Below are 14,607 nucleotides of genomic sequence, written 5' to 3'. Positions count from 1 at the left end.
TAAATCTTTTTATTTCATCTATTTTTTTTATTTTTTTTTAAAAAAATATGAACAAACCACATGCAGGATTCGAACCTTTAATTTTTTAAATGTGAAGAGAAATGAAATACCAACTATCCTATTCGAAATTTGTATCTTTCAATAGATTCACTTCCACTTAAATTTGATTTTCAAGACATAAAAAAATTGAACTTGCTAAAAGAAATTTATGCATATAATATTATTATAACATATTATCACACAAGATATTATATAATTTATATTATTTATTACCTAAAATAAAAATTAAAACATAAAAATGAATATTTTCTTTTTAGATAAAACGGATTGCAGTGAAGTTTTTGGATTTTGATCTCAATTTTAAGTTAAATGAAGCAAAGTTAAAATTGAACCAAATTTGAATTAGTGTTTTAAACCAACATATTTCAAACTATTTAATTTCGAGTCAATAGGCAGATTGAATTGAGATCTCAGTTTCTTTGATCTTAGATGATTTTCTCTTAGGTTGGCATAATCATTAATACCCACATTAATGATAAATATGCACTTTAATAATTAAGCCAATTTTTAGAACAAATATTACATCATTTTCCAATAATAAGTGATCCATATTGATTGTAGTCCTCCTATTTTTTATTATAATTTGACAATATAAGTTAATAGTGGAAGTGTGGTATTTTGATTTGTTATTGTTTTTTTTTTAATTTATTCCAACCTTGTTTCCTAATGAATGAACCGCTTTTGTAGTTAATTATAAATCCCGAAGACCCATTTACTTAATTTTTTTAAAGAACAAAATGGTTGTGTTTGGCTGGCTAATGAAATGTTGTGTTTGGTTTTTGAATTAAATGTGGATAAACCACAAATTTATTGAGATAAAAGCGAAAAAGGAAAGAGTCAACCCTCACTAGCGGTGAGGGAAAGCAAAAGAAACAACAAAACACCAAAAAAATATAAAAAGGAGAAAATACAGATAAAGGCAAGGTAGGCGGAAAATGCCGTCGGCATCTCAGGCCTGCAAAGCAGGGAGTCAGGGACCCCTACTCCTGAATATCGCCATGGTCGTGATCGCTAGCTGGGTTGGGAACTCTAGCGCTGAGAAAGTTGAGGGAGCGCTTGATTTTGTGCGAGGCTTCATTGAGTGAAAGCTGGTGCCTATCAGCAACTGTTGAAAACCAAGAAAGAAGCATAATAACAGTTTTAGAAATAATGTAATAATGATGTGAAGCATTCATTTGAAAAATACGAGTATTCCGTTCAATCCAGATATTCTACAGAACAACGCGGGAAATGAGGTCCCAAAGAACTCGGTGCTGAGCAATAAGGGAAGGCAGCCAGGTGGTCCAAATTGAGGGAGTAGACTGTGGGGGAGGAATGGAATCCAAAACATGGTGGAAGAAATTCCAGATACGTTTGGAGAACTCACAGTTGAGGGAAAGATGATTCAGGTCTTCAGTAGCATTGTGACAAAGAACACAAGTATCTGAAGTGTAGTGAGATAAACACCCTTTCTTAAAAAGGTTTTCTAGTGTGAGGATTTTGTCTTCTCCAGCGAGACAGCAAAAAAGGGTAATTTTACTAGGGCAACGGATTTTCCAGAAGTAAGGATAATGCGAGCTACGCAATCCACCATCAATAAGGAATTTGTAGAAAGATTTGACAGTGAAATTCCCATTTTTTTCTGGCGCCCAAAAATTAGTGTCATCATAGATATGAGAACAGTCAGGGATGATTTCCAGAAGTGGATTCAGCATATCAGGAGAAACAGAGGGGAAAAGAGTCTCTGGATTGTTAAGTAAATGGGTAAACTGTCTTAAAGTGATCCAAGGTGAGACGCACTGAGAAAATAGGGACGGCCAGAGATCTTTGAGAAGAAGCCCAGCGTGCCAGCGATCGAACCAGAGGAAAGTGCTGGACCCAACTGGAGAACCAGAGGATTTTTTTTTTTAAAAATATATATTTTGATACTTTTTTTAAACAGAAAAGGAAAAATTTAAAACATTCTTATGGGCCGGCAAAAAAAGAAATGTTTAAAACATACATATAATTGGATTTATTGTGTTTAGTTTATTAACTGTGGGCTCTTTTTTTTCTCACCCGGCCTTTAATTAGGATTAGACCGGATAAAAATAAATAGATCACAAATCAAATTTTAATTTTTTATAACTTCAAGAGATTATGGGTTCATGACTTTCATTAGGGCCTAGCCTTAATGTTAATTACCCTGGATATTGTCGCAGAAACCTCCGATTAAGAAATAAGTGTAAACAAGGAAACAAACTGTGACTATCAATTTCATTTATTTCAATAAATATGAATTCATGGATTTCATTGAAAATACAAGAAATTTGAAATCATCTTGACTTATGAACTTGTGTCCGAACTTGTGTCTCGGACATTTTTTTGCATTTTGGATTTGATTTGTATTTCAAGTTCTTGATCCTCTATGTTTATCAATTATAAACTTGATTTTGACTTTCCATAAGCTTCGGCTTTATGCTTGTGAAACTTTCTTCTAGTCTTGACTTGTGAAACTCTTTGGGTCTTTGACTTATGATGTCTTGACACCATATCATATGTTAATGTCTGTGACCAATCACCACATTGCATGTCTCTTCACCACTTTGAGATATATATCTCATTACCCCCTTGCAACAAATTTAACTACGGTCTCGAGATGAGTATTCTTATTGTTGCTTGGGGATACGCATATATATATATATATATTCATCATATTCATGTTCATGTGCATGGTGGGGCTTTTTTTTTTATTATTATTGTTATTTTTTTCTTCTTTAAACATGCACGTGAGTATTCATGCAAACATATGCTTCTCATTTTCTTCTTAATCATGTATTCATTTGCATGTATATCTCTTTCATGGTGGAATTTTTTTTTTTTTAATTTTTAACGAGAGACACTGAGTGCTTGTATAGATTCTCTCCCAATTTTTTTATTTATTATATATAAATTTTTACTCATTCATTTTTTTGGAATAAGTAATCTTCATTCACAAAACATGAACTTCAAATAAAGTTTCTTCCTAGTGCCATGTGTCTTGAGTTTGTCATCCCCATTAAGAGATAAAGTGGCCAATACAACCATCCCATGCAATATATATATATATATATATAAAGTATATACAAAGCTCCCAAGTCCAGGTTACAACACTCATGTTATCCCATTAATGAAGTTTTACTCATGCCACTACATCCATGCCATGCAACTTATGCTCTTTTATATATATATACAACAAATGTTCTGAACTGATACAAGATAAATCCTAAGAAGTACACAAAGGTAAAATCCTGGACAATTTGCAAAAAAAAAAAAACTGAATTTTAATCTGTTATAGCCTGAAGAACTATACTATAAGCTTCAAATTCACAATTCAAATTTGCCTCCATCTATCAAGTCATTTGTATGACCTGAGCTGGTTCCAAAACATTCTTTGCTATCAATCAAGCCCTCATATCAAGGTTCTTCATGTTTTATATGATCTGCTCATGCACATTGAGGTGACTTGACTTCACAATAACAGGCCCTACAACAGAGTTAATTTTAACATTTGGCTTTAAGCGTCTAATCATATTCATGATTCATCTTTTGGCATCATTATAGGTCATACTCTGTTGGAAATTTTGATTTAATGTTGGAGCAGAAACAGGAATGGGATGACAGAGGACTGAGGCGTGCAAGAGCACTGTCCTTAAGAATAATTTTGCCTCCTTTTTGCAGTGCGACAGGAACACAGATGGCGTTGTTCTCCAGGATTCAACAGTCAAGTTCTTTGTTCGCGCACCAGAACAGAGAACATACGAGCGCTCAGATTTTCGGGTGAAAGGAAAGAAGAAAGAAAAGAAAAAGTTGCTTCTTTGAAACTGGATCAGGGTTTTTAATTGCAGCGAAAAGGCGGAGACGCGGACGGCGAAGAGGCACGGCAACGGCCGGTTCTCGAAGGGTCACGGAGGGAGAAGAGACGCGGCCGGAACCGTGAAGCCGTTCTTTAAAAAGGCGCAAAAGATTAAAATTTTAAACATAAGATAAAGGGCAAAAAGGTAAAAACCTATGGCGTGATCGCACTCAAATAACGGTGCATTCGTGTCCGCACCATGCGCCTACGTGAGTTCAGAATTTCTAAGCTAATTTCCGAATCCAAACCCTGAAATTTACACCCCCTTGCGTCTGCATGCAGTAAAGAGAGCATAACCACTAAAAGCAAAGGTTAAAGGATAATGAATAGTACTATATATAAAAGTGGATGAATTCCTTGTAGCTAGCGTAATGTGAGTACTAAACCTTTAGTAGGAATGTTTTGAAACAATATGGGCCTAAAGAATATGGGCCCTCTAACATACTCCACTCTTCTGTACTTAGTATGATTTTGTTGGTCAAGATATTATGATCATTCTCCAGCTGTTGTGGAGTATATGAGTGTCTTAATTGTTGTCATTGTATCTGATGCTACTTCAAGCTCATGCTTCGATATCAAATAAAAATGGTTAAAAGACATCATCACACTTCTTAATCACATCCTTAACTGCAGCATCATTTTGCTCGCTATTCTCAGACACATTCCTCACCCATATTTTCCACCTCATCTTGTTGGTTTTTGTGAACAGTATACTTGGAGACTGGTTCTTCTGGCATTTCACGCCATTAATACCAACTTGATTTTCAACATGATTTTCATATGAGTTTTGCTATTCACGCCATTAATACCAACTTCCTTGACAAGGTGCCAAGTGTTGGAGACGGTGAGAGGGCCATGAACTTTGATGATCTGATAGAGGTCATTGACAATGACCTTGGCCTCATCTCATGGAATCTTGGTATTAATCTTCCTCACATTCTCTACCCTCTTTCTCGAGAAATGCCTCGCCACTATCTTTATCAAGCTTGCCACAGCGCCATCATCATCATCGCTTGTTATATCTCCTAAAGGCCTGAAGCCAGCTTTAGGTCTTCTTGGACGCCTGAAGCTTATATTATTATCTTGGTTTTAGCCATGAAGAAGGTGGGGCAACTTTTGACCAGCCACAACAGAGCACCCCTCCTTGTTATCGAGCCCCACCTATGCAGCCCTTTCTTTAAACATTGAAGGCTTACTTAAAGTTGACTTATTTGGTGCACGTGCTACGAGTGGCTTTACTGCTGTAGTAATACAAGTGCTCATAGAACTTGCATCTTGAGAAACTTAAATGCATGACTTTTGATGATTCTTTCGCACCCTCAACTGTGATGATCTCATGGTCAAGAATGTTGATGTGTTGCTCAAATCAACATGCTGGGTATGTTGATGTGCTTCTCAGATTAACACACTATTGGGTACTAAGAGGTCTCTAGTTCCCTTTATAGTTAGTACGTGCATATGTTGTATTAATGTTATGGCTGTCTTATTATCCTAGTTGGTTTGTATTGGGAACTATATTATTAATGTTTTGTGTAATGTGTCAGTCACATGGGTCTATATTGACTCTTGTAAGTTTCATTTGAATTTCAAGCAAGTCAGGCCATAGTTCCACAGAGAGTTTTATCTTCATCTCCTTCTTTCTCCTTGCTATCTTCTTCATCTATTTGTTGTGTTTTCTTGTTTTAACAGTGGTATCAGAGCTTGGACGATCATGGCAGATGCTGGTAGCTCATCTCAAACTCCTGTACCAGCATTCAAATGGGACAACTTCAACCTCTAGTGTTTAGAGATGAAGACTATGTTCAAATCTAAGAAGCCATGGAACATTGTTGAGAATGGATTTACTGAATGGGGGCAGGATAAAGAAGCAACTGAAGAACTTCGTGTGCAAGATGCTAGCGCTCTCTACCTTATTCAACAAGGATATGAAGAACATATTCTCATTCGTATTGCCGATATAGATACTGCTCACAAAGCATGGGAGGTGTTAAAAACTGAGTACCAAGGTAACTCAAAAACATTATCCTTAAAACTCTACTCTCTTCGCCTTGAGCTAGAGGCAGTAAAGCTAGATGGAAGGAGGAGAGAAAGTGCAAGACTACATCACCCGGGTTCTTGACATTGTCTACCAAATAAGAATGTTGGGAGAGGAGATGCTCGAACATTTTATGGTAGCAAAAATTCTCAACAGTTTACACACAAGTTTTCAAACATGTGGTGTATTCAATTGTTGAGTCAAAAGATCTTGGAAAACTCTTTGTTAAGGAGCAGGGAAGCTCACTAAAAAGCTATGACTATTATAGATCTCTGAGGAACCAAGTTTAGAGACTGCACTCTAGGCTACTTCCACCACGTCTTCAGAGCATAGCACTCGTGCTTCCAGAGGTCGTGGTCGAGGCTCATTCCGTGGATGTTATAGTGGGCGAGGTAGAGGTAGAAATGGTGACTCCATTGATCGACCATCTTAAAGAACCAGTGTTAAGTACGTGGTGTGCAAGAAGTTCGGGTACACCCAAGCTCAATGTTGGTATAATGAAGCCAATGTTGCTGAAGAATGCTCTGGCCAAGAAGAAGAAGAAGAAGAAGAAGGGTTCATCTTCATGGTGTCTGTCACTGAAGAAGAAGAAGTAAAAACCACACCTAAAATATGGATCATAGACAATGGTTGCTCAAACCACATGACATGCGAGAAAGGCATTTTCAAATTCTTTGAATCTGTTTCTCATCAAACCAAGGTTTTCAGACCCGGACCGGCCATCGACCCGGAGAAGGGTAGGGGTCAGGGGTCGAGGGGTTCAACCGGGTTGAATCGGGGTTGAACCGGGGTCAATAATATTAAAAATAATATAATTTTTAGTTATATATAATTAAAAAAAATTAAATATTGAAGAATAAAAAATTAAAAAATAAAAAATAAAAAAACATGATTTTTAAAAATTTAAGTGAGTATTTTATATAAATAAATATTGAAGTACACCACATTAAAAATGTAAAATACACCCAATAACATAATAATAAACTAATATAAAATTAATTGAGAAGCATAAAAATATTCACAAAGAAATACACAACTAAAAAAATTCATTAAAAAATTAAAATAAAAATATTCCCTTGGTCTCTCCCTTCTTTAGTTTTATAATTTTACATTATAACCCCCAAACATTAATATATTATAAAAATAAAATAAGAATTAAAAAAAAAATTGGTGCAAACCCGGGTTGATGACTCGGCCGGGTCACCGGGTCACCTATTCGATCGCCTGGTTGCTTGGCTCAACTCCGGTTTTATCAAAATCCGGTTTTATATATTGAACCGGACCAGTTTTAAGGCCGGGTCCGGTCCGACCGCCCGGTCCGGTCCGAGTCTGAAAACCCTGCATCAAACTGTTAAGTTAGGAGATGACAGAGTGTTGAAAGTGGTTGGGATCACAACTGTTGCATTTCCAGCCAACTCTAGTGGAGTCCATCATCTGAAAGAAGTTCAATATGTGTCTTGACTAACACATAATCTTCTTAGTGTCGGGCAGCTCATGAACTCTGGATACGACCTTCATTTCTCCAAGGGTGTATGCACCATTACTGATGTGAATACTGGCATCTTGTTTACATCAGTTCGAATGATGACTAAAAGGTTGTTTTATCTGAGCATGACCGATGTTGGATCTGCTCATGCTGCGCTTAACACTGATGAGGAATCAAAACTCTGCCATCTCAAATATGGACACTTGAACATGAGAAGTATCCAACAAATGAAAACCAACTATCTTGTTGAAGGTTTGCCTAACATCACATCTACTGGTCCGTGTGAAGGGTGTTCTCTTGGCAAGCAAACCAAGTATGTATTCCCAACTGGAACTGCGAGACATACAACCACACCTTTGGAGCTTATCCATGCCAATCTTATGGGTCCAATGCAAACTGTCTCCCTCAGTAGGAATCGGTTCGTGTTCCTCCTCACTAACGATCACACTCGCTATATTTGGGTTTGTTTTTTACCAAGCAAAGTAGATGCTTTAGAGTCTTTCAAATCCTTTCAAAGATTGGTTGAAAAACAACTAGGTTACATCCTAAAACTCCTTCAAACTGACAGAGAAGGCGAGTTTGTTTCGAAGGACTTTGATAGTCATTGTGATCTTCATGGCATCCAGCGGCAGCTAACTGCTCCCTATTCTCCTCAACAGAATGATGTAGCAGAATGGCACAACCGCACTGTAATGGAAATGACACGATCTATACTCGAAGGAGAGAAATGTTCGTCATTTTCTGTGGGTTGATGTTGTCTCAACTACCGTATATATTCGAAACCATTCATCTTGTAGTACAATTGGTGTAATAACTGCCTATGAAGCTCTCTTTGGGCAGAAGCCTCGAGTAGGACAACTCCATGTGTTTGGTTGTGTGGTTCATGCACTAGTTGATTCTTAATACCGCCAAAAACTAGTTCCAAAATTCACAGATATGTGTTCATAGGCTACTATGAAGAAACAAAGGGGTATAAGCTCTTTGATCCTGTGACCAAAAGAGTCAAAGTCAGCAGAAATGTTTGTTTCTTTGAATACCGCACCTTTGATTGAGCCAAGGAACATGTCGATGGAGTCCCTGAATTCGTTACTGTCAACACAATTCAAGACCATCCATAGAATTCAACATTAAGAAATTCTACAGCTTTACCTGATCACCATACATCTTCAAGCAACATCTCTGGTGATACTGACTCTCCAACAAGGTATAGAACCCTCACTAATATATATATATATATATATATATAACACATGCAACCTTGTTCTCTCGATCTCAGATCCCACTTCATATGAAGACGCTGTGAAGAATGATGAATGGCAAGCTGCCATGAATGATGAACTAAGTGCTATTATTTGAAACCTCATGTGGGAGTTAACTAATCTCCCAAACGGCAAACAACCTGTTGGTCTAAAATGGATTTATAAATCCAAATATAATGCTGATGGGACTTTACACAAAAGAAAGGCGAGGCTTGTAGCGAAAGGATATTCATAGCGCGAAGGGATCAAGTTTGAAGAGGTTTTGCGCTTGTTGCCCGCATGGAGACAGTGAGGATCATGCTCGCCGTCGAGGCACAAAGACGATGGCCCATATATCAACTGGATGTGAAGTCAACATTCCTCAATGGGGAGTTGATAGAGGATGTGTATGTCTCTCAACCACAGCAATTCATCATCAAAGGAAAGGAAGAGATGGTTCTCAAGCTTCACAAGGCATTATATGGATTACGTCAAGCAGCTTGGTATAGCAATGTTGATCATCACTTTATAAAAATGGGTTTCATGAGGAGTGAAATTGAGCCAACACTATACATTAAAACTCAAGGAACTACTAGTACATTAATTCTCTACATTTATGTAGATGACATTATCTACATGGTCATCACAAGATATGTTGGATGAATTCAAAACAAGTATGATGGAGACCTACGAGATGACTGATCTAGTGATGTTGATACGAGATTTGGAGGTGAGGCAAGGATGTGGATATGCATTTGTCTCTAAGAAAAAATATGCAAAGGATATGTTGAAAAGAGCAAACATGTTGCAGTGTAAATATGAGTTCAGCCCCATGAATACAAATGAGAAACTCACTGTAAAAGATTGGTCAAGTGATGTTGATACGAGATTGTATCGAAAGCTTGTAGGTGGATTTCTGTATCTCTCACATACAAGGCCGGATTTAATGTACTGTGTCCTTGGTCTCCAGACTCATGCATCAACCTTCCATGTATCATTTGGGTGCAGTAAAACGCCTCTTACGACATTTTGCTGGGACAACTAATCTCAGGCTAATGTATGAACACACAAAGGAGCTAAAGTTACATGGCTTCACAGATAGTGATTGGGGTGGCTCAATGGATGACCAGAAAAGCACATCAGGATGGGTTTTTAGTCTTGGGTTAACGGCTGTTGCATGGAGCTCAAGAAAATAGGAGATTACTGCTTTGTCCAATACTGAAGCTGAGTACATCTCAGCAACTTCTGCAGCCTGTCAAGTTGTGTGGATGAGAAGGCTTCTTAAGGACATGGATGAGAAGCAACTTGCACCAATCATCATTCATTGTGACAACAAATTTGCATTGCAATAGCTAAGAATCCTACACAACATGGAAGTACAAAACATATTGACACTCGATTTTACTTCATTCGAGGTTTAATCCATGATGAAATTATTCAGCTCGTGCACTGCAGGACAAATGAACAAATAGCTGACATTCTCACTAAAGCCTTGCCAATTCAAAACATGAAAGGTTCAGAGAGATAATGGATGTGAAAATTTTCTGAGCAAGGGGGTGTGTGTTGATATGTTGCTCAGATCAACATGCTAGGTATGTTGATGTGCTTCTTAGATAAACACACTGCTGGGTTCTAAGAGGTCTCTAGTTCCCTTTATAGTTAGTACGTGCATATGTTGTACTAATGTGTATGGTTGTCTTATTATCCTAGTTGGTTTGTATCGGGAACTAGTTATTAATGTTTTGTGTACTGTGTCAATTACATGGGTCTATATTAACTCTTGTAAGTTTCATTTGAATTTCAAGCAAGTCAGGCAATAGTTCCACAGAGAGTTCTATCTTCATCTCATTCTTTCTCCTTACTATCTTCTTCATCTGTTTGTTGTGTTCTCTTGTTTTTAAAAAAGAAGAGGAAGAAGATTAGTATGACTAAAAAGAGAAGAAACATTGATCTCCTACTTGATCACTAGCTCTAACTGGTTCTCATTTTGGGTGGGAAACTTCTTCATAACATATATTTCATCATCTGAGAGATAAGAAGGGTTAATAGACTCCTTCCTAACAAGCCCACTAGCCATGAATCATCAAGCACCTTTCTGAAGAGGAAAATGAAGGCACCGGAGACGTTTGGATCTATGACAACCGTTTACGAATTATCAGGCAATAGACTGGGAAGACCATACAGATTGTGCCAATAGCAAACTTCGCAAGATCAATGCAGTCGATGAACGCCACAGGCACATCAACTTCATGCTTTGTAGAGGTTAATAGATTAAAGAAAAATCTCGGTATCTATCTTCGTACTAAGAGATCATATTTGGACGTGAGATTGTCCGCCTTGGTGGAATCTGTAGAGGACAAGGCATGGAGAGCAACAAAGCGGCGGTCTTCAAGTTTAGCAAGCATGAACCCTTACACGATCTGCTGTTTCGCGAAGTGGACAACAAGCATAATTGCAAGCAGCATGAGTTCACACGTGACATTCGCCTTCATTGCTTTTGAGAAAAAGCTCTGGTTGTGTTTTAAAGTAAATTTTGGTGAAGCGGATGTCATAGGTTTCATCCTTGGCATAATAGTATTACTCGTCATTGAACATGCTATCCTACCTCTGATGGATCTCCATAAATTCACTCTTGAGAAATCAGCAGCTCGTGCTCTACCGTTCCTAAGGTATCAATGGGGTGAGAATTTCAGACTTGTTGACATAATGATTGGGATTGGACATGCAGCGATAGTACAACAAAGTGGCGGTAAACTCCCCTATCTCTCGTTGAGCTTTGTCTGGAGAAGACATTAAGATTCATAGGAACAGAGAGGCAGCAGTACTAACAGTAGTAGCCACAATGGCGATGACAACGGCAGCATGACCGCGACGGCAGCACTTTCTCTCTTCTCCTTGAAATCTTTTTTTTTAATCTTCTAGTACTTTTCCTTGGTTCCTTCGTTTTTCCTCCTCCGTCTTCGTGGATCCATCATCAAGAGCGACAGCAAGCGGCGGGCAAGAATAACAACAGCGGCCATGTTAGCGATGGCGGCAGCTTCTCAGGCTCTTTAATCTCCACCGCCTCTTCATGCTTTGATTCCAACGTCCTCATAGCATCTTCCAGTTTCTCAGGCTTCTCTGTCTTCACGGGCTCCACATCAAGAACAGCATCAGTCGGCGGGTAGTGGCGAAGGCGAGAGTCTTGGCAACGACAACGATCACTTTTCTTTCAATTTTTGTTTATTTATATCTATATATATTTTGGTAGAGAAACAAGAACCTCCTTCTTTTCTTTCTCCGCCGGTTCGTCCACCCTGGCCTCCTCCTTCCTTTTTCCGCCACCCCCCTTCTTCATCTACTTTTCAATCTTTGGCGAACTCTCATTTTAAAGCCCTGCAACCCCGTCGAGGTAGATTGTGGAAGTTTGTATGGGTCGTGGAGTGATCACGACGATATATTATTTATTTATTATTATTATTTTAATTATTATTATTTAGTAATATTTTATATTATCTTTATCCATGTGATTTTGTTTATTATATATATATATATATATATATATATATATATATATAATTTTATTTTACCATTTTTTTTATTATATATATATACACCTTATGATTCGGTATTCACCCAGCAATCATTGGATTTTGATATTTTGGATCGCCTCGAGATATGTATTCTTGGTTGATTTAGGGATTTGAATATATTATTTTTTTTACATCGCATCGAGATTAGTGCTTTCGGCTAATCTTGCGATTTGTGTATTTAGATCGCTTTGAGATCTGTGCTCTCGCCTGATCTTGATATTTGAATATTTAGATTGCCTCGAGATCTGTGCTCCCGAAGATCTTGATATTTGAGTATTTTTTATATCTCTTTGAAATCTATGCTCTCGGCTGATCTTGAGATTTGAGTATTTTAGACCATCTCGAGATCTGTACTCTTGGTTGATATTGAGATTTGAATATTTTGGATCGCCTTGAGATCGGTGCTCTTAGCTGATCCGGAGATTTGAGTATTTTTTAGATCGCCTCGAGATCTGTGCTCTCGGCTAATCTTAGGATTTTAATATTTGAATTACCTTGAGATCGGTGCTCTCAGCAGATCCAGAAATTTGAATATTTTTAGATCGTCTCGAGATCGGTGTTCTTGGTTGGTCCATAAATTTGAATATTTTTAGATTGCCTTGAGATCTGTGCTCTCGGATGATCTTGGGATTTATGTACTTAGATCGCCTTGATGTATGTGTTCTCGCTGATCTTGAGATTTTAATATTTTGGATCATCTCGAGATCTGTGCTCTCGGCTGATCTTGAGATTTTAATATTTTGGATTGTCTCGAGATTTGTGTTCTCGACTGATCCTGAGATTTGGGCATTTTAGATCGTCTCGAGATCTATGCTCTAGGCTGATCTTGGGATTTTAATATTTAGATCTCTTTGAAATATGTTTTCTCGGCTGATCTTAGGATTTTGGATATTTTGAATCGCGTCGAGATATGTGCTCTTGGTCGAACCTGAGATTTGAATATTTAAGATCGCCTCGAGATTGGTGCTCTCGGCTGATCTTAGGATTTGGGTATTTTTAGATCGTCTCGAGATCTATGCTCTCGGCTAATATTGAGATTTTAATATTTAGATCGCCTCAAGATATATATTTTTGGGTGATCTTGAATATATCTAAATATTATTAAATTTATTTATCTTATCCACATGTTGTTCTAATTCGATTATGATTTGGCTATATGTGATTTTTAAATTTTTATTTGATTTGAATTAGGACATGCAAATTTTTCATATAAACATTAATAATATTAATTGTTTTTCTTGGTTTAATATAGCCTGTGAATTTAAACAATAAGACTAAATTCAAGCTGAAACAAGTCTCATACTCACATTTTTGAGAAATAAAAAATGTTGAAAGAAATAAAGATTAAGATTTAAGGGGTTATTATGCTTTGATTTTTATTTACTTGATGACTTATATATCAATACGAAAAAGATTAATCTTAACGCATGAATTCATGGTAACTCAAAAAGGAGCTCTTATCAAGAAAAGTAAATATTAGAAGTGTGATATTATTATTATTATTATTATTATTATTATATATATATATATATATATATATATATATATATATATATATATATATATATATATATATATATTTACACATTGGCAACAAACACTCTACGTTTAACGAAAGTTAGGGATGTACACATGAAGGACAACAAAGAGTTTAATAAGCACTTATGTCTTCACTTTGGGTGGGTTTAGATTCGATTTGGGACCTTAAAATAAATACTCTGTGTAAATGACCAATGCTAATAAGTCAAAAAACTGTCGATTTATTATCATTTGATTTATGCAGCTCTTCTTTCCAAATGGATACGCTATTTTTTTTTCTTTAGTGATAAATCTCAAATACCCGCTTAATTTTTTAAAGAACAAAATGATTTATTTTGGAGGACTAATGAATTTGTCATGTTTGGATTTTTTTTTTTAATTTCCTAATATTTTTTAGAGCAATTAAAAATTTGAAAGCATGTTTAAAAAGCTATTTAAAAATAACCAATGATTTTTTGGTCTATTGGTACCGGCTTATATTCATTTTGAGAAGATAAGTTTGAATCTTAGTTTATATAGGGAATATCAGAAGCGTGTTGAGATATTACTAGTTCTATGTACATCTTAAAGGTGGTCTGTTCATTTTGTAATATATATATATATATATAGTGTGTGTGTTTAAAATAATTTTTAAAGAATGTATAAAAGATTTTTACAACATGATCCCACATTGGATTTACTGCATTTAATCTTATTAGTTTCTCAAATTGTAAATTAATAGATTTAATTTTATAAAATTTTATCTTAAATAAGGTGGCATATTTGAATTTCTGTCTCCAAAATTAACATTGATTCTTTGAGTCCATATACAAAACTTTTAGTTA

Source organism: Dioscorea cayenensis, chromosome 10 (genome assembly GCF_009730915.1).
Source record: "Dioscorea cayenensis subsp. rotundata cultivar TDr96_F1 chromosome 10, TDr96_F1_v2_PseudoChromosome.rev07_lg8_w22 25.fasta, whole genome shotgun sequence".
Taxonomy (NCBI): Eukaryota; Viridiplantae; Streptophyta; class Magnoliopsida; order Dioscoreales; family Dioscoreaceae; genus Dioscorea; species Dioscorea cayenensis.
Note: the sequence above shows the minus strand (reverse complement) of the source record.